The sequence below is a fragment of the Gorilla gorilla genome, chromosome 23, assembly GCF_029281585.2.
Source record: "Gorilla gorilla gorilla isolate KB3781 chromosome 23, NHGRI_mGorGor1-v2.1_pri, whole genome shotgun sequence".
NCBI lineage: Eukaryota > Metazoa > Chordata > Mammalia > Primates > Hominidae > Gorilla > Gorilla gorilla.
Window position 1 is genome coordinate 11,456,567 of NC_086018.1, and position 22,481 is coordinate 11,479,047.

Genomic DNA, 22,481 nt, shown 5'->3' on the forward strand with positions numbered 1-22,481 from the left:
TAACGATTTCATTGGAAACGGGAATATCTTCATCTAAAATCTAGACAGAAGCTCTCTCAGAAACTACTTTGTGATATCTGCATTGAACTCACAGAGCTGAACATTCCCTTTCTTAGAGCAGGTTTGGAACACTCTTTCTGTAGTATCTGCAAGTGGAGATTTTGAGCGCTTTCAGGCCTAAGGTGAAAAGGGAAATGTCTTCCCATAAAAACGAGACAGAAGCATTCTCAGAAACTTATTTGGGATGTGTGTCCTCACCTAACAGACTTAAACCTTTCTGTTGATAGAGCAGTTTGGAATCACTTCTTTTGTAGAATCTGTAAGTGGATATTTGGATAGCTCTATTGATTTCGTTGGAAACGGTAATATATTCATCTAAAATCTAGACAGAAGCACCCTCAGAAACTACTTTGTGATATCTGCATTCAACTCACAATGCTGACGATTCCCTTTCTTAGAGAAGGTTTGGAACACTCTTTCTGTAGTATCTGCATGTGGACATTTAGAGCGCATTTGGGCCTACGGTGAAAACTGAAATATCTTCCCATAAAAACGAGACAGAAGCATTTTCAGAAACTTCTTTGTGATGTGTGTCCTCAACTAACAGACTTAAACCTTTCTGTTGATAGAGCAGTTTGGAATCACTTCTTTTGTAGAATCTGTAAGTGGATATTTGGATAGCTCTATCGATTTGGTTGGAAACGGGAATATCTTCATCTAAATTCTAGACAGAAGCATTGTCAGAAACTACTTTCTGATATCTGCATTCAAGTCACAGAGCGGAACATTCCCTTTCATAGAGCAGGTTTGAAACACTCTTTCTGTAGTATCTGGAAGTGGACATTTCGAGCGCATAAAGGCCTACGGTGAAAACTGAAATATCTTCCCATAAAAAAGAGACAGAAGGATTTTCAGAAACTTATTTAGGATGTGTGTCCTCAACTACCAGAGCTGATCCTTTCTATTGATACAGCAGTTTGGAAACACACTTTTTGTAGAACCGGCAAGTGGATATTTTGTTTAAAGTGAAGATTTCGTTGGAAACGGGAACATCTTCATATAAAATCTAGACAGAAGCATTCTCAGAAACTTCTTTGTGATGTGTGTCCTCATCTAACAGAGTTCAACCTTTCTTTTCATAGAGTAGTTTGGAACCACTCTTTTTGTAGAATCTGCAAGTTGATATTTGGATAGCTCTAACGATTTCGTTGGAAACGGGAATATCTTCATCTAAAATCTAGACAGAAGCACTCTCAGAAACTACTTTGTGATATCGGCATTCAACTCACAATGCTGAAGATTCCCTTTCTTAGAGAAGGTTTGGAACACTCTTTCTGTAGTATCTGCAAGTGGACATTTCGAGCGCATTAGGGCCTTAGGTGAAAAGGGAAATATCTTCCCATAAAAACGAGACAGAAGCATTCTCAGAAACTTCTTTGTGATGTGTGTCCTCAACTAACGGAGGTGAACCTTTCTTTTGATAGAGCAGTTTGGAAACACACTTTTTGTAGAATCTGCAAGTGGATATTTGAATAACTGTGAAGATTTCATTGGAAACGGGAATATCGTCATATAAAATCCAGACAGAAGCATTCTCAGAAACTTTTTTGTGGTGTGTGTCCTCAACTAACAGATTTCAACCTTTCCTTTGTTACAGCAGTTTGGAAACACACTTTTTGTAGAATCTGCAAGTGGATATTTGGATAGCTCTATCAATTTCATTGGAAACGGGAATATCTTCATCTAAAACCTAGACAGAAGCTCTCTCAGAAACTACTTTGTGATATCTGCATTGAACTCACAGAGCTGAACATTCCCTTTCTTAGAGCAGGTTTCGAACACTCTTTCTGTAGTATCTGCAAGTGGAGACTTCGAGAGCTTTCAGGCCTAAGGTGAAAAGGGAAATATCTTCCCATAAAAAAGAGACAGAAGCATTCTCAGAAACTTATTTGGGATGTGTGTCCTCAACTAACAGAGATGAAACTTTCTTTGGATACAGCAGTTTAGAAAAACTCTTTTTGTAGAAGCTGCAAGTGGATATTTGGATGACTCTGAAGATTTCATTGGAAAAGGGAATATCTTCATATAAAATCTAGACAGAAGCATTCTCAGAAACTTCTTTGTGATGTGTGTCCTCAACTAAAGGAGTTGAAACTTTCTTTTGATAGAGGAGTTTGGAAACACTCTTTTTGTAGAATCTGTAAGTGGATATTTTGATAGAGCTAATGATTTCGTTGGAAACGGGAATATCTTCATATGAAATCTAGACCGAAGCATTCTCAGAAACTTCTTGATGAGTGTCCTCAGCTAACACAGTTCATCCTTTCTTTTGATACAGCAGTTTGCAAACACTCTTTTTGTAGAATCTGCAAGTGGATATTTGGATAACTGTGAAGATTTCGTTGGAAACGGGAATATCTTCATCTAAATTCTAGACAGAAGCACTGTCAGAAACTACTTTCTGATATCTGCATTCAAGTCACAGGGCGGAACTTTCCCTTTCATAGAGCAGGTTTGAAACACTCTTTCTGTAGTATCTGGAAGTGGACATTTCGAGCGCATTAAGGCCAAGGTGAAAACTGAAATATCTTCCCATAAAAAAGAGACAGAGGGATTTTCAGAAACTTATTTAGGATGTGTGTCCTCAACTACCAGAGCTGATCCTTTCTATTGAAACAGCAGTTTGGAAACACTCTTTTTGTAGAATCTGCAAGTGGATATTTGAATAACTGTGAAGATTTCGTTGGAAACGGGAATATCTTCATATAAAATCTAGACAGAAGCATTCTCAGAAACTTTTTTGTGATGTGTGTCCTCAACTAACAGAGTTCAACCTTTCCTTTGATACAGCAGTTTGGAAACACTCTTTTTGTGGAACCTGCAAGTGGATATTTTGTTTAATGTGAAGATTTCGTTGGAAACGGGAACATCTTCATATAAAATCTAGACAGAAGCATTCTCAGAAACTTCTTTGTGATGTGTGTCCTTATCTAACAGAGTTCAACCTTTCTTTTCATAGAGTAGTTTGGAACCACTCTTTTTGTAGAATCTGCAAGTAGATATTTGGATAGCTCTAACGATTTCGTTGGAAACGGGAATATCTTCATCTAAAATCTAGACAGAAGCACTCTCAGAAACTACTTTGTGATATCTGCATTCAACTCACAAAGCTGAAGATTCCCTTTCTTAGAGAAGGTTTGGAACACTCTTTCTGTATTATCTGCAAGTGGACATTTGGAGCGCATTCGGGCCTACGGTGAAAACTGAAATATCTTCCCATAAAAACGAGACAGAAGCATTCTCAGAAACTTCTTTGTGACGTGTGTCCTCAACTAACGGAGTTGAACCTTTCTTTTGATAGAGCAGTTTGGAAACACACTTTTTGTAGAATCTGCAAGTGGATATTTGGATAACTGTGAAGATATCGTTGGAAACGGGAATATCTTCATATAAAATCTAGACAGAAGCATTCTCACAAACTTCTTTGTGATGTGTGTCCTCAACTAACAGACTTAAACCTTTCTGTTGATAGAGCAGTTTGGAATCACTTCTTTTGTAGAATCTGCAAGTGGATATTTGGATAGCTCTATCGATTTCGTTGGAAACGGTAATATATTCTTCTAAAATCTAGACAGAAGCACCCTCAGAAACTACTTTGTGATATCTGCATTCAGCTCACAATGCTGACGATTCCCTTTCTTAGAGAAGGTTTGGAACACTCTTTCTGTAGTATCTGCAAGTGGACATTTCGAGCACATTCGGGCCTACAGTGAAAACAGAAATATCTTCCCATAAAAACGAGACAGAAGCATTCTCAGAAACTTCTTTGTGATGTGTGTCCTCAACTAGCAGACTTAAACTTTTCTGTTGATAGAGCAGTTTGGAATCACTTCTTTTGTAGAATCTGTAAGTGGATATTTGGATAGCTCTATCGATTTCGTTGGAAACGGGAATATCTTCATCTAAATTCTAGACAGAAGCATTGTCAGAAACTACTTTCTGATATCTGCATTCAAGTCACTGAGCGGAACATTCCCTTTCATAGAGCAGGTTTGAAACACTCTTTCTGTAGTATCTGGAAGTGGACATTTCGAGCGCATTAAGGCCTACGGTGAAAACTGAAATATCTTCCCATAAAAAAGAGACAGAAGGATTTTCAGAAACTTATTTAAGATGTGTGTCCTCAACTACAAGAGCTGATCCTTTCTATTGATACAGCAGTTTGGAAACACACTTTTTGTAGAACCTGCAAGTGGATATTTTGTTTAAAGTGAAGATTTCGTTGGAAACGGGAACATCTTCATATAAAATCTAGACAGAAGCATTCTCAGAAACTTCTTTGTGATGTGTGTCCTCATCTAACAGAGTTCAACCTTTCTTTTCATAGAGTAGTTTGGAACCACTCTTTTTGTAGAATCTGCAAGTTGATATTTGGATAGCTCTAACGATTTCGTTGGAAACGGGAATATCTTCATCTAAAATCTAGACAGAAGCACTCTCAGAAACTACTTTGTGATATCGGCATTCAACTCACAATGCTGAAGATTCCCTTTCTTAGAGAAGGTTTGGAACACTCTTTCTGTAGTATCTGCAAGTGGACATTTCGAGCGCATTAGGGCCTTAGGTGAAAAGGGAAATATCTTCCCATAAAAACGAGACAGAAGCATTCTCAGAAACTTCTTTGTGATGTGTGTCCTCAACTAACGGAGGTGAACCTTTCTTTTGATAGAGCAGTTTGGAAACACACTTTTTGTAGAATCTGCAAGTGGATATTTGAATAACTGTGAAGATTTCATTGGAAACGGGAATATCGTCATATAAAATCTAGACAGAAGCATTCTCAGAAACTTTTTTGTGGTGTGTGTCCTCAACTAACAGATTTCAACCTTTCCTTTGTTACAGCAGTTTGGAAACACACTTTTTGTAGAATCTGCAAGTGGATTTTTGGATAGCTCTAACGATTTCATTGGAAACGGGAATATCTTCATCTAAAATCTAGACAGAAGCTCTCTCAGAAACTACTTTGTGATATCTGCATTAAACTCACAGAGCTGAACTTTCCCTTTCTTAGAGCAGGTTTGGAACACTCTTTCTGTAGTATCTGCAAGTGGAGATTTCGAGCGCTTTCAGGCCTAAGGTGAAAAGGGAAATATCTTCCCATAAAAACGAGACAGAAGCATTCTCAGAAACTTATTTGGGATGTGTGTCCTCAACTAACAGAGATGAAACTTTCTTTGGATACAGCAGTTTAGAAAAACTCTTTTTGTAGAAGCTGCAAGTGGATATTTGGATGACTCTGAAGATTTCATTGGAAAAGGGAATATCTTCATATAAAATCTAGACAGAAGCATTCTCAGAAACTTCTTTGTGATGTGTGTCCTCAAATAAAGGAGTTGAACCTTTCTTTTGATAGAGGAGTTTGGAAACACTCTTTTTGTAGAATCTGTAAGTGGATATTTTGATAGAGCTAATGATTTCGTTGGAAACGGGAATATCTTCATATGAAATCTAGACCGAAGCATTCTCAGAAACTTCTTCTTGATGAGTGTCCTCAGCTAACACAGTTCATCCTTTCTTTTGATACAGTAGTTTGCAAACACTCTTTTTGTAGAATCTGCAGGTGGATATTTGGATAACTGTGAAGATTTCGTTGGAAACGGGAATATCTTCATATAAAATCTAGACAGAAGCATTCTCAGAAACTTCTTTGTGATGTGTGTCCTCAACTAACAGAGTTGAACCATTCTTTTGATACAGTAGTTTGGAAACACACTTTTTGTAGAATCTGCAAGTGGATATTTGGATAGCTCTTTCGATTTCGTTGGAAACGGGAATATCTTCATCTAATTTCTAGACAGAAGCACTGTCAGAAACTACTTTCTGATATCTGCATTCAAGTCACAGAGCGGAACATTCCCTTTCATAGAGCAGGTTTCAAACACTCTTTCTGTAGTATCTGGAAGTGGACATTTCCAGCGCATTAAGGCCTACTGTGAAAACTGAAATATCTTCCCATAAAAAAGAGACAGAGGGATTTTCAGAAACTTATTTAGGATGTGTGTCCTCAACTACCAGAGCTGATCCTTTCTATTGAAACAGCAGTTTGGAAACACTCTTTTTGTAGAATCTGCAAGTGGATATTTGAATAACTGTGAAGATTTCGTTGGAAACGGGAATATCTTCATATAAAATCTAGACAGAAGCATTCTCAGAAACTTTTTTGTGATGTGTGTCCTCAACTAAAGGAGTTGAAACTTTCTTTTGATAGAGGAGTTTGGAAATACTCTTTTTGTAGAATCTGTAAGTGGATATTTTGATAGAGCTAATGATTTCGTTGGAAACGGGAATATCTTCATATGAAATCTAGACCGAAGCATTCTCAGAAACTTCTTGATGAGTGTCCTCAGCTAACACAGTTCATCCTTTCTTTTGATACAGCAGTTTGCAAACACTCTTTTTGTAGAATCTGCAAGTGGATATTTGGATAACTGTGAAGATTTCGTTGGAAACGGGAATATCTTCATCTAAATTCTAGACAGAAGCACTGTCAGAAACTACTTTCTGATATCTGCATTCAAGTCACAGGGCGGAACTTTCCCTTTCATAGAGCAGGTTTGAAACACTCTTTCTGTAGTATCTGGAAGTGGACATTTCGAGCGCATTAAGGCCAAGGTGAAAACTGAAATATCTTCCCATAAAAAAGAGACAGAGGGATTTTCAGAAACTTATTTAGGATGTGTGTCCTCAACTACCAGAGCTGATCCTTTCTATTGAAACAGCAGTTTGGAAACACTCTTTTTGTAGAATCTGCAAGTGGATATTTGAATAACTGTGAAGATTTCGTTGGAAACGGGAATATCTTCATATAAAATCTAGACAGAAGCATTCTCAGAAACTTTTTTGTGATGTGTGTCCTCAACTAACAGAGTTCAACCTTTCCTTTGATACAGCAGTTTGGAAACACTCTTTTTGTGGAACCTGCAAGTGGATATTTTGTTTAATGTGAAGATTTCGTTGGAAACGGGAACATCTTCATATAAAATCTAGACAGAAGCATTCTCAGAAACTTCTTTGTGATGTGTGTCCTCATCTAACAGAGTTCAACCTTTCTTTTCATAGAGTAGTTTGGAACCACTCTTTTTGTAGAATCTGCAAGTAGATATTTGGATAGCTCTAACGATTTCGTTGGAAACGGGAATATCTTCATCTAAAATCTAGACAGAAGCACTCTCAGAAACTACTTTGTGATATCTGCATTCAACTCACAAAGCTGAAGATTCCCTTTCTTAGAGAAGGTTTGGAACACTCTTTCTGTAGTATCTGCAAGTGGACATTTCGAGCGCATTGCGTCCTACGGTGAAAACTGAAATATCTTCCCATAAAAACGAGACAGAAGCATTCTCAGAAACTTCTTTGTGATGTGTGTCCTCAACTAACGGAGTTGAACCTTTCTTTTGATAGAGCAGTTTGGAAACACTCTTTTTGTAGAATCTGCAAGTGGATATTTGAATAACTGTGAAGATTTCCTTGGAAACGGGAATATCGTCATCTAAAATCTAGACAGAAGCATTCTCAGAAACTTTGTTGTGGTGTGTGTCCTCAACAAACAGATTTCAACCTTTCCTTTGTTACAGCAGTTTGGAAACACACTTTCTGTAGAATCTGCAAGTGGATATTTGGGTAGCTCTAACGATTTCATTGGAAACGGGAATATCTTCATCTAAAATCTAGACAGAAGCTCTCTCAGAAACTACTTTGTTATATCTGCATTGAACTCACAGAGCTGAACATTCCCTTTCTTAGAGCAGGTTTGGAACATTCTTTCTGTAGTATCCGCAAGTGGAGATTTTGAGCGCTTTCAGGCCTAAGGTGAAAAGGGAAATGTCTTCCCATAAAAACGAGACAGAAGCATTCTCAGAAACTTATTTGGGATGTGTGTCCTCACCTAACAGACTTAAACCTTTCTGTTGATAGAGCAGTTTGGAATCACTTCTTTTGTAGAATCTGTAAGTGGATATTTGGATAGCTCTATTGATTTCGTTGGAAACGGTAATATATTCATCTAAAATCTAGACAGAAGCACCCTCAGAAACTACTTTGTGATATCTGCATTCAACTCACAATGCTGACGATTCCCTTTCTTAGAGAAGGTTTGGAACACTCTTTCTGTAGTATCTGCAAGTGGACATTTAGAGCGCATTTGGGCCTACGGTGAAAACTGAAATATCTTCCCATAAAAACGAGACAGAAGCATTTTCAGAAACTTCTTTGTGACGTGTGTCCTCAACTAACGGAGTTGAACCTTTCTTTTGATACAGCAGTTTGGAAACACACTTTTTGTAGAATCTGCAAGTGGATATTTGGATAACTGTGAAGATATCGTTGGAAACGGGAATATCTTCATATAAAATCTAGACAGAAGCATTCTCACAAACTTCTTTGTGATGTGTGTCCTCAACTAACAGACTTAAACCTTTCTGTTGATAGAGCAGTTTGGAATCACTTCTTTTGTAGAATCTGCAAGTGGATATTTGGATAGCTCTATCGATTTCGTTGGAAACGGTAATATATTCTTCTAAAATCTAGACAGAAGCACCCTCAGAAACTACTTTGTGATATCTGCATTCAACTCACAATGCTGACGATTCCCTTTCTTAGAGAAGGTTTGGAACACTCTTTCTGTAGTATCTGCAAGTGGACATTTCGAGCGCATTCGGGCCTACAGTGAAAACTGAAATATCTTCCCATAAAAACGAGACAGAAGCATTCTCAGAAACTTCTTTGTGATGTGTGTCCTCAACTAGCAGACTTAAACTTTTCTGTTGATAGAGCAGTTTGGAATCACTTCTTTTGTAGAATCTGTAAGTGGATATTTGGATAGCTCTATCGATTTCGTTGGAAACGGGAATATCTTCATCTAAATTCTAGACAGAAGCATTGTCAGAAACTACTTTCTGATATCTGCATTCAAGTCACTGAGCGGAACATTCCCTTTCATAGAGCAGGTTTGAAACACTCTTTCTGTAGTATCTGGAAGTGGACATTTCGAGCGCATTAAGGCCTACGGTGAAAACTGAAATATCTTCCCATAAAAAAGAGACAGAAGGATTTTCAGAAACTTATTTAAGATGTGTGTCCTCAACTACAAGAGCTGATCCTTTCTATTGATACAGCAGTTTGGAAACACACTTTTTGTAGAACCTGCAAGTGGATATTTTGTTTAAAGTGAAGATTTCGTTGGAAACGGGAACATCTTCATATAAAATCTAGACAGAAGCATTCTCAGAAACTTCTTTGTGATGTGTGTCCTCATCTAACAGAGTTCAACCTTTCTTTTCATAGAGTAGTTTGGAACCACTCTTTTTGTAGAATCTGCAAGTTGATATTTGGATAGCTCTAACGATTTCGTTGGAAACGGGAATATCTTCATCTAAAATCTAGACAGAAGCACTCTCAGAAACTACTTTGTGATATCGGCATTCAACTCACAATGCTGAAGATTCCCTTTCTTAGAGAAGGTTTGGAACACTCTTTCTGTAGTATCTGCAAGTGGACATTTCGAGCGCATTAGGGCCTTAGGTGAAAAGGGAAATATCTTCCCATAAAAACGAGACAGAAGCATTCTCAGAAACTTCTTTGTGATGTGTGTCCTCAACTAACGGAGGTGAACCTTTCTTTTGATAGAGCAGTTTGGAAACACACTTTTTGTAGAATCTGCAAGTGGATATTTGAATAACTGTGAAGATTTCATTGGAAACGGGAATATCGTCATATAAAATCTAGACAGAAGCATTCTCAGAAACTTTTTTGTGGTGTGTGTCCTCAACTAACAGATTTCAACCTTTCCTTTGTTACAGCAGTTTGGAAACACACTTTTTGTAGAATCTGCAAGTGGATATTTGGATAGCTCTAACGATTTCATTGGAAACGGGAATATCTTCATCTAAAATCTAGACAGAAGCTCTCTCAGAAACTACTTTGTGATATCTGCATTAAACTCACAGAGCTGAACTTTCCCTTTCTTAGAGCAGGTTTGGAACACTCTTTCTGTAGTATCTGCAAGTGGAGATTTCGAGCGCTTTCAGGCCTAAGGTGAAAAGGGAAATATCTTCCCATAAAAACGAGACAGAAGCATTCTCAGAAACTTATTTGGGATGTGTGTCCTCAACTAACAGAGATGAAACTTTCTTTGGATACAGCAGTTTAGAAAAACTCTTTTTGTAGAAGCTGCAAGTGGATATTTGGATGACTCTGAAGATTTCATTGGAAAAGGGAATATCTTCATATAAAATCTAGACAGAAGCTTTCTCAGAAACTTCTTTGTGATGTGTGTCCTCAAATAAAGGAGTTGAACCTTTCTTTTGATAGAGGAGTTTGGAAACACTCTTTTTGTAGAATCTGTAAGTGGATATTTTGATAGAGCTAATGATTTCGTTGGAAACGGGAATATCTTCATATGAAATCTAGACCGAAGCATTCTCAGAAACTTCTTCTTGATGAGTGTCCTCAGCTAACACAGTTCATCCTTTCTTTTGATACAGTAGTTTGCAAACACTCTTTTTGTAGAATCTGCAAGTGGATATTTGGATAACTGTGAAGATTTCGTTGGAAACGGGAATATCTTCATATAAAATCTAGACAGAAGCATTCTCAGAAACTTCTTTGTGATGTGTGTCCTCAACTAACAGAGTTGAACCATTCTTTTGATACAGTAGTTTGGAAACACACTTTTTGTAGAATCTGCAAGTGGATATTTGGATAGCTCTTTCGATTTCGTTGGAAACGGGAATATCTTCATCTAATTTCTAGACAGAAGCACTGTCAGAAACTACTTTCTGATATCTGCATTCAAGTCACAGAGCGGAACATTCCCTTTCATAGAGCAGGTTTCAAACACTCTTTCTGTAGTATCTGGAAGTGGACATTTCCAGCGCATTAAGGCCTACTGTGAAAACTGAAATATCTTCCCATAAAAAAGAGACAGAGGGATTTTCAGAAACTTATTTAGGATGTGTGTCCTCAACTACCAGAGCTGATCCTTTCTATTGATACAGCAGTTTGGAAACACTCTTTTTGTAGAATCTGCAAGTGGATATTTGAATAACTGTGAAGATTTCGTTGGAAACGGGAATATCTTCATATAAAATCTAGACAGAAGCATTCTCAGAAACTTTTTTGTGATGTGTGTCCTCAACTAACAGAGTTCAACCGTTCCTTTGATACAGCAGTTTGGAAACACTCTTTTTGTAGAACCTGCAAGTGGATATTTTGTTTAATGTGAAGATTTCATTGGAAACGGGAACATCTTTATATAAAATCTAGACAGAAGCATTTTCAGAAACTTCTTTGTGATGTGTGTCCTCATCTAACAGAGTTCAACCTTTCTTTTCATAGAGTAGTTTGGAACCACTCTTTTTGTAGAATCTGCAAGTTGATATTTGGATAGCTCTAACGATTTCATTGGAAACGGGAATATTTTCATCTAAAATCTAGACAGAAGCACTCTCAGAAACTACTTTGTGATATCTGCATTCAACTCACAAAGCTGAAGATTCCCTTTCTTAGAGAAGGTATGGAACACTCTTTCGGTATTATCTGCAAGTGGACATTTGGAGCGCATTCGGGCCTACGGTGAAAACTGAAATATCTTCCCATAAAAACGAGACAGAAGCATTCTCAGAAACTTCTTTGTGATGTGTGTCCTCAACTAACAGAGTTCAACCTTTCTTTTGTTACAGTAGTTTGGAAACACACTTTTTGTAGAATCTGCTGGTAGATATTTGGATAACTGTGAAGATTTCGTTGGAAACGGGAATATCTTCATCTAAATTCCAGACAGAAGCATTCTCAGCAACTTCTTCGTGATGTGTGTCCTCAGCTAACGGAGTTCAACCTTTCTTTTGATAGAGCAGTTTGGAAACACCCTTTTTGTAGAATCTGTCCGTGGATATTTGGATAGCTGTTATAATTTCGTTGGAAAGGGGAGTATCTTCATATGAAATCTAGACAGAAGCATTCTCAGAAACTTCTTTGTGATGAGTGTCCTCAACTAACAGAGTTGAACCTTTCTTTTGATACAGCAGTTTGGAAACACACTTTTTGAAGAATCTGCAAGTGGATATTTGGAGAACTGAGAAGATATCGTTGGAAACGGGAATATCTTCATATAAAATCTAGACAGAAGCATTCTCACAAACTACTTTGTGATGTGTGTCCTCAACCAGCAGACTTAAACCTTTCTGTTGATACAGTAGTTTGGAATCACTTCTTTTCAAGAATCTGTAAGTGGATATTTGGATAGCTCTATCGATTTTGCTGGAAACGGGAATATCTTCATCTAAATTCTAGACAGAAGCACTGTCAGAAACTACTTTCTGATATCTGCATTCAAGTCACAGAGCGGAACATTCCCTTTCATAGAGCAGGTTTGAAACACTCTTTCTGTAGTGTCTGGAAGTGGACATTTCGAGCGCATTAAGGCCTACGGTGAAAACTGAAATATCTTCCCATAAAAAACAGACAGAAGGATTTTCAGAAACTTATTTAGGATGTGTGTCCTCAACTACCAGAGCTGATCCTTTCTATTGATACAGCAGTTTGGAAACACTCTTTTTGTAGAATCTGCAAGTGGATATTTGAATAACTGTGAAGATTTCATTGGAAACGGGAATATCGTCATATAAAATCTAGACAGAAGCATTCTCAGAAACTTTTTTGTGGTGTGTGTCCTCAACTAACAGATTTCAACCTTTCCTTTGTTACAGCAGTTTGGAAACACACTTTTCGTAGAATCTGCAAGTGGATATTTGGATAGCTCTAACGATTTCATTGGAAACGGGAATATCTTCATCTAAAATCTAGACAGAAGCTCTCTCAGAAACTACTTTGTGATATCTGCATTGAACTCACAGAGCTGAACATTCCCTTTCTTAGAGCAGGTTTGGAACACTCTTTCTGTAGTATCTGCAAGTGGAGATTTCGAGCGCTTTCAGGCCTAAGGTGAAAAGGGAAATATCTTCCCATAAAAACGAGACAGAAGCATTCTCAGAAACTTATTTGGGATGTGTGTCCTCAACTGACAGAGATGAATCTTTCTTTGGATACAGCAGTTTAGAAAAACTCTTTTTGTAGAAGCTGCAAGTGGATATTTGGATGACTCTGAAGATTTCATTGGAAAAGGGAATATCTTCATATAAAATCTAGACAGAAGCATTCTCAGAAACTTCTTTGTGATGTGTGTCCTCAAATAAAGGAGTTGAACCTTTCTTTTGATAGAGGAGTCTGGAAACACTCTTTTTGTAGAATCTGTAAGTGGATATTTTGATAGAGCTAATGATTTCGTTGGAAACGGGAATATCTTCATATGAAATCTAGACCGAAGCATTCTCAGAAACTTCTTCTTGATGAGTGTCCTCAGCTAACACAGTTCATCCTTTCTTTTGATACAGCAGTTTGCAAATACTCTTTTTGTAGAATCTGCAAGTGGATATTTGGATAAATGTGAAGATTTCGTTGGAAACGGGAATATCTTCATATAAAATCTAGACAGAAGCATTCTCAGAAACTTCTTTGTGATGTGTGTCCTCAACTAACAGAGTTGAACCATTCTTTTGATACAGTAGTTTGGAAACACACTTTTTGTAGAATCTGCAAGTGGATATTTGGATAACTGTGAAGATTTCATTGGAAACGGAATATCTTCATATAAAATCCAGACAGAAGCATTCTCAGAAACTTCTTTGTGATGTGTGTCCTCAACTAAGGAAGTTGAACCTTTCTTTTAATAGAGCAGATTGGTAACACTCTTTTTGTAGAATCTGTAAGTGGATATTTGGATAGCTCTAATGATTTCGGTGGATACGGGAATATCCTCATATGAAATCTAGACAGAAGCATTCTCAGAAACTTCTTTGTGATGAGTGTCCTCGACTAACACAGTTCAACCTTTCCTTTGAAACAGCAGTTTGGAAACAGTCTTTTTGTAAAATCTGCAAGTGGATATTTGGATAACTGTGAAGATTTAGTTGGAAATAGGAATATCTTCATATAAAATCCAGACACAAGCATTCTCAGAAACTTCTTTGTGATGTGTATCCTCAACTAACAGAGTTCAACGTTTCTTTTGATATAGCAGTTTGGAAACACCCTTTTTGTAGAATCTGCAAGTGGATATTTTTATAGCTCTAACGATTTCGTTGGAAAAGGGAATATCTTCATCTGAATTCAAGACAGAAGCACTGTCAGAAACTACTTTGTGATATCTGCATTCAAGTCACAGAGCTGAACATTCCCTTTCATAGAGCAGGTTTGAAACACTCTTTCTGTAGTATCTGGAAGTGGACATTTCGAACGCATTCAGCCCTTCGGTGAAAACTGAAATATCTTCCATAAGAAAGAGACAGAAGGATTCTCAGAAACTTATTTAGGATGTGTGTCCTCAAATAGCAGAGTTGATCCTTTCTATTGATAAAGCAGTTGGAAACACTCTTTTTGTGGAATCTGCAAGTGGATACTTGAATAACTGTGAAGATTTCGTTGGAAACGGGAGTATCTTCTTATAAAATCTAGACAGAAGCATTCTCAGAAACTTTTTTGTGATGTGTGTCCTCAACTAACAGAGTTCAAACTTTCCGTTGATACAGCAGTTTGGAAACACTCTTTTTGTAGAACCTGCAAGTGGATATTTTGTTTAATGTGAAGATTTCGTTGGAAACGGGAACATCTTCATATAAAATCTAGACAGAAGCATTCTCAGAAACTTCTTTGTGATGTGTGTCCTCATCGAACAGAGTTTAACATTTCTTTTGATAGAGTAGTTTGGAACCACTCTTTTTGTACAATCTGCAAGTGGATATTTGGATAGCTCATACGATTTCGTTGGAAACGGGAATATCTTCATCTAAAATCTAGACAGAAGCACTCTCAGAAACTACTTTGTGATATCTGCATTCAACTCAGAAAGCTGAAGATTCTCTTTCTTAGAGCAGGTTTGGAAAACGCTTTCTGTACTATCTGCAAGTGGACATTTCGAGCGCTTTCAGGCCTACGGTGAAAAGGGAAATATCTTCCCATAAAAACGAGACAGAAGCATTCTCTAAAACTTATATGGGACGTGTGTCCTCAACTAACAGAGTTGAACCTTTCTTTTGATAGAGCAGATTAGAAACACTCTTTTTGTAGAATCCGCAAGTGGATATTTGGATAACTGTGAAGATTTCGATGGAAAAGTGAATATCTTCATATAAAATCTAGACAGAAGAATTCTCAGAAACTTCTTTGTGATGTGTGTCCTCAACTAACAGAGTTCAACCTTTCTTTTGTTACAGTAGTTTGGAAACACACTTTTTGTAGAATCTGCTGGTAGATATTTGGATAACTGTGAAGATTTCGTTGGAAACGGGAATATCTTCATCTAAATTCCAGACAGAAGCATTCTCAGCAACTTCTTCGTGATGTGTGTCCTCAACTAACGGAGTTCAACCTTTCTTTTGATACAGCAGTTTGGAAACACCCTTTTTGTAGAATCTGTCCGTGGATGTTTGGATAGCTGTAATAATTTCGTTGGAAAGGGGAGTATCTTCATATGAAATCTAGACAGAAGCATTCTCAGAAACTTCTTTGCGATGGGTGTCCTCAACTAACAGAGTTGAACCTTTCTTTTGATACAGCAGTTTGGAAACACACTTTTTGAAGAATCTGCAAGTGGATATTTGGATAACTGTGAAGATATCGTTGGAAACGGGAATATCTTCATATAAAATCTAGACAGAAGCATTCTCACAAACTTCTTTGTGATGTGTGTCCTCAACTAACAGACTTAAACCTTTCTGTTGATAGAGCAGTTTGGAATCACTTCTTTTGTAGAATCTGTAAGTGGATATTTGGATAGCTCTATCGATTTCGTTGGAAACGGGAATATCTTCATCTAAATTCTAGACAGAAGCACTGTTAGAAACTACTTTCTGAAATCTGCATTCAAGTCACAGAGCGGAACATTCCCTTTCATAGAGCAGGTTTGAAACACTCTTTCTGTAGTATCTGGAAGTGGACATTTCGAGCGCATTAAGGCCTACGGTGAAAACTGAAATATCTTCCCATAAAAAAGAGACAGAAGGATTTTCAGAAACTTCTTTAGGATGTGTGTCCTCAACTACCAGAGCTGATCCTTTCTATTGATACAGTAGTTTGGAAACACTCTTTTTGAAGAATCTGCAAGTGGATATTTTGTTTAAAGTGAAGATTTCGTTGGAAACGGGAACATCTTCATATAAAATCTAGACAGAAGCATTCTCAGAAACTTCTTTGTGATGTGTGTCCTCATCTAACAGAGTTCAACCTTTATTTTCATAGAGTAGTTTGGAACCACTCTTTTTGTAGAATCTGCAAGTTGATATTTGGATAGCTCTAACGATTTCGTTGGAAACGGGAATATCTTCATCTAAAATCTAGACAGAAGCACTCTCAGAAACTACTTTGTGATATCGGCATTCAACTCACAATGCTGAAGATTCCCTTTCTTAGAGAAGGTTTGGAACACTCTTTCTGTAGTATCTGCAAGTGGACATTTCGAGCGCATTAGGGCCTTAGGTGAAAAGGGAAATATCTTCCCATAAAAACGAGACAGAAGCATTCTCAGAAACTTCTTTGTGATGTGTGTCCTCAACTAACGGAGGTGAACCTTTCTTTTGATAGAGCAGTTTGGAAACACACTTTTTGTAGAATCTGCAAGTGGATATTTGGATAACTGTGAAGATTTCATTGGAAACGGGAATATCGTCATCTAAAATCTAGACAGAAGCATTCTCAGAAACTTTTTTGTGGTGTGTGTCCTCAACTAACAGATTTCAACCTTTCCTTTGTTACAGCAGTTTGGAAACACACTTTTTGTAGAATCTGCAAGTGGATATTTGGATAGCTCTAACGATTTCATTGGAAACGGGAATATCTTCATCTAAAATCTAGACAGAAGCTCTCTCAGAAACTACTTTGTGATATCTGCATTAAACTCACAGAGCTGAACTTTCCCTTTCTTAGAGCAGGTTTGGAACACTCTTTCTGTAGTATCTGCAAGTGGAGATTTCGAGCGCTTTCAGGCCTAAGGTGAAAAGGGAAATATCTTCCCATAAAAACGAGACAGAAGCATTCTCAGAAACTTATTTGGGATGTGTGTCCTCAACTAACAGAGATGAAACTTTCTTTGGATACAGCAGTTTAGAAAAACTCTTTTTGTAGAAGCTGCAAGTGGATATTTGGATGACTCTGAAGATTTCATTGGAAAAGGGAATATCTTCATATAAAATCTAGACAGAAGCATTCTCAGAAACTTCTTTGTGATGTGTGTCCTCAAATAAAGGAGTTGAACCTTTCTTTTGATAGAGGAGTTTGGAAACACTCTTTTTGTAGAATCTGTAAGTGGATATTTTGATAGAGCTAATGATTTCGTTGGAAACGGGAATATCTTCATATGAAATCTAGACCGAAGCAGTCTCAGAAACAACTTCTTGATGAGTGTCCTCAGCTAACACAGTTCATCCTTTCTTTTGATACAGCAGTTTGCAAACACTCTTTTTGTAGAATCTGCAAGTGGATATTTGGATAACTGTGAAGATTTCGTTGGAAACGGGAATATCTTCATCTAAATTCTAGACAGAAGCACTGTCAGAAACTACTTTCTGATATCTGCATTCAAGTCACAGAGCAGAACTTTCCCTTTCATAGAGCAGGTTTGAAACACTCTTTCTGTAGTATCTGGAAGTGGAGATTTCGAGCACATTAAGGCCTACGGTGAAAACTGAAATATCTTCCCATAAAAAAGAGACAGAAGGATTTTCAGAAACTTATTTAGGATGTGTGTCCTCAACTACCAGAGCTGATCCTTTCTATTGAAACAGCAGTTTGGAAACACTCTTTTTGTAGAATCTGCAAGTGGATATTTGAATAACTGTGAAGATTTCGTTGGAAACGGGAATATCTTCATATAAAATCTAGACAGAAGCATTCTCAGAAACTTTTTTGTGATGTGTGTCCTCAACTAACAGAGTTCAACCTTTCCTTTGATACAGCAGTTTGGAAACACTCTTTTTGTAGAACCTGCAAGTGGATATTTTGTTTAATGTGAAGATTTCGTTGGAAACGGGAACATCTTCATATAAAATCTAGACAGAAGCATTCTCAGAAACTTCTTTGTGATGTGTGTCCTCATCTAACAGAGTTCAACCTTTCTTTTCATAGAGTAGTTTGGAACCACTCTTTTTGTAGAATCTGCAAGTAGATATTTGGATAGCTCTAACGATTTCGTTGGAAACGGGAATATCTTCATCTAAAATCTAGACAGAAGCACTCTCAGAAACTACTTTGTGATATCTGCATTCAACTCACAAAGCTGAAGATTCCCTTTCTTAGAGAAGGTTTGGAACACTCTTTCTGTAGTATCTGCAAGTGGACATTTCGAGCGCATTCCGTCCTACGGTGAAAACTGAAATATCTTCCCATAAAAACGAGACAGAAGCATTCTCAGAAACTTCTTTGTGATGTGTGTCCTCAACTAACGGAGTTGAACCTTTCTTTTGATAGAGCAGTTTGGAAACACTCTTTTTGTAGAATCTGCAAGTGGATATTTGAATTAACTGTGAAGATTTTCTTGGAAACGGGAATATCGTCATCTAAAATCTAGACAGAAGCATTCTCAGAAACTTTGTTGTGGTGTGTGTCCTCAACAAACAGATTTCAACCTTTCCTTTGTTACAGCAGTTTGGAAACACACTTTCTGTAGAATCTGCAAGTGGATATTTGGGTAGCTCTAACGATTTCATTGGAAACGGGAATATCTTCATCTAAAATCTAGACAGAAGCTCTCTCAGAAACTACTTTGTGATATCTGCATTGAACTCACAGAGCTGAACATTCCCTTTCTTAGAGCAGGTTTGGAACACTCTTTCTGTAGTATCTGCAAGTGGAGATTTTGAGCGCTTTCAGGCCTAAGGTGAAAAGGGAAATGTCTTCCCATAAAAACGAGACAGAAGCATTCTCAGAAACTTATTTGGGATGTGTGTCCTCACCTAACAGACTTAAACCTTTCTGTTGATAGAGCAGTTTGGAATCACTTCTTTTGTAGAATCTGTAAGTGGATATTTGGATAGCTCTATTGATTTCGTTGGAAACGGTAATATATTCATCTAAAATCTAGACAGAAGCACCCTCAGAAACTACTTTGTGATATCTGCATTCAACTCACAATGCTGACGATTCCCTTTCTTAGAGAAGGTTTGGAACACTCTTTCTGTAGTATCTGCAAGTGGACATTTAGAGCGCATTTGGGCCTACGGTGAAAACTGAAATATCTTCCCATAAAAACGAGACAGAAGCATTTTCAGAAACTTCTTTGTGATGTGTTTCCTCAACTAACAGACTTAAAACTTTCTGTTGATAGAGCAGTTTGGAATCACTTCTTTTGTAGAATCTGTAAGTGGATATTTGGATAGCTCTATCGATTTGGTTGGAAACGGGAATATCTTCATCTAAATTCTAGACAGAAGCATTGTCAGAAACTACTTTCTGATATCTGCACTCAAGTCACAGAGCGGAACATTCCCTTTCATAGAGCAGGTTTGAAACACTCTTTCTGTAGTATCTGGAAGTGGACATTTCGAGCGCATAAAGGCCTACGGTGAAAACTGAAATATCTTCCCATAAAAAAGAGACAGAAGGATTTTCAGAAACTTATTTAGGATGTGTGTCCTCAACTACCAGAGCTGATCCTTTCTATTGATACAGCAGTTTGGAAACACACTTTTTGTAGAACCGGCAAGTGGATATTTTGTTTAAAGTGAAGATTTCGTTGGAAACGGGAACATCTTCATATAAAATCTAGACAGAAGCATTCTCAGAAACTTCTTTGTGATGTGTGTCCTCATCTAACAGAGTTCAACCTTTCTTTTCATAGAGTAGTTTGGAACCACTCTTTTTGTAGAATCTGCAAGTTGATATTTGGATACCTCTAACGATTTCGTTGGAAACGGGAATATCTTCATCTAAAATCTAGACAGAAGCACTCTCAGAAACTACTTTGTGATATCGGCATTCAACTCACAATGCTGAAGATTCCCTTTCTTAGAGAAGGTTTGGAACACTCTTTCTGTAGTATCTGCAAGTGGACATTTCGAGCGCATTAGGGCCTTAGGTGAAAAGGGAAATATCTTCCCATAAAAACGAGACAGAAGCATTCTCAGAAACTTCTTTGTGATGTGTGTCCTCAACTAACGGAGGTGAACCTTTCTTTTGATAGAGCAGTTTGGAAACACACTTTTTGTAGAATCTGCAAGTGGATATTTGAATAACTGTGAAGATTTCATTGGAAACGGGAATATCGTCATATAAAATCTAGACAGAAGCATTCTCAGAAACTTTTTTGTGGTGTGTGTCCTCAACTAACAGATTTCAACCTTTCCTTTGTTACAGCAGTTTGGAAACACACTTTTTGTAGAATCTGCAAGTGGATATTTGGATAGCTCTAACGATTTCATTGGAAACGGGAATATCTTCATCTAAAATCTAGACAGAAGCTCTCTCAGAAACTACTTTGTGATATCTGCATTGACCTCACAGAGCTGAACATTCCCTTTCTTAGAGCAGGTTTGGAACACTCTTTCTGTAGTATCTGCAAGTGGAGATTTCGAGCGCTTTCAGGCCTAAGGTGAAAAGGGAAATATCTTCCCATAAAAACGAGACAGAAGCATTCTCAGAAACTTATTTGGGATGTGTGTCCTCAACTAACAGAGATGAAACTTTCTTTGGATACAGCAGTTTAGAAAAACTCTTTTTGTAGAAGCTGCAAGTGGATATTTGGATGACTCTGAAGATTTCATTGGAAAAGGGAATATCTTCATATAAAATCTAGACAGAAGCATTCTCAGAAACTTCTTTGTGATGTGTGTCCTCAAATAAAGGAGTTGAACCTTTCTTTTGATAGAGGAGTTTGGAAACACTCTTTTTGTAGAATCTGTAAGTGGATATTTTGATAGAGCTAATGATTTCGTTGGAAACGGGAATATCTTCATATGAAATCTAGACCGAAGCAGTCTCAGAAACAACTTCTTGATGAGTGTCCTCAGCTAACACAGTTCATCCTTTCTTTTGATACAGCAGTTTGCAAACACTCTTTTTGTAGAATCTGCAAGTGGATATTTGGATAACTGTGAAGATTTCGTTGGAAACGGGAATATCTTCATCTAAATTCTAGACAGAAGCACTGTCAGAAACTACTTTCTGATATCTGCATTCAAGTCACAGAGCAGAACTTTCCCTTTCATAGAGCAGGTTTGAAACACTCTTTCTGTAGTATCTGGAAGTGGAGATTTCGAGCACATTAAGGCCTACGGTGAAAACTGAAATATCTTCCCATAAAAAAGAGACAGAAGGATTTTCAGAAACTTATTTAGGATGTGTGTCCTCAACTACCAGAGCTGATCCTTTCTATTGAAACAGCAGTTTGGAAACACTCTTTTTGTAGAATCTGCAAGTGGATATTTGAATAACTGTGAAGATTTCGTTGGAAACGGGAATATCTTCATATAAAATCTAGACAGAAGCATTCTCAGAAACTTTTTTGTGATGTGTGTCCTCAACTAACAGAGTTCAACCTTTCCTTTGATACAGCAGTTTGGAAACACTCTTTTTGTAGAACCTGCAAGTGGATATTTTGTTTAATGTGAAGATTTCGTTGGAAACGGGAACATCTTCATATAAAATCTAGACAGAAGCATTCTCAGAAACTTCTTTGTGATGTGTGTCCTCATCTAACAGAGTTCAACCTTTCTTTTCATAGAGTAGTTTGGAACCACTCTTTTTGTAGAATCTGCAAGTAGATATTTGGATAGCTCTAATGATTTCGTTGGAAACGGGAATATCTTCATCTAAAATCTAGGCAGAAGCACTCTCAGAAACTACTTTGTGATATCTGCATTCAACTCACAAAGCTGAAGATTCCCTTTCTTAGAGAAGGTTTGGAACACTCTTTCTGTAGTATCTGCAAGTGGACATTTCGAGCGCATTCCGGCCTACGGTGAAAACTGAAATATCTTCCCATAAAAACGAGACAGAAGCATTCTCAGAAACTTCTTTGTGATGTGTGTCCTCAACTAACGGAGTTGAACCTTTCTTTTGATAGAGCAGTTTGGAAACACTCTTTTTGTAGAATCTGCAAGTGGATATTTGAATAACTGTGAAGATTTCCTTGGAAACGGGAATATCGTCATCTAAAATCTAGACAGAAGCATTCTCAGAAACTTTGTTGTGGTGTGTGTCCTCAACAAACAGATTTCAACCTTTCCTTTGTTACAGCAGTTTGGAAACACACTTTCTGTAGAATCTGCAAGTGGATATTTGGGTAGCTCTAACGATTTCATTGGAAACGGGAATATCTTCATCTAAAATCTAGACAGAAGCTCTCTCAGAAACTACTTTGTGATATCTGCATTGAACTC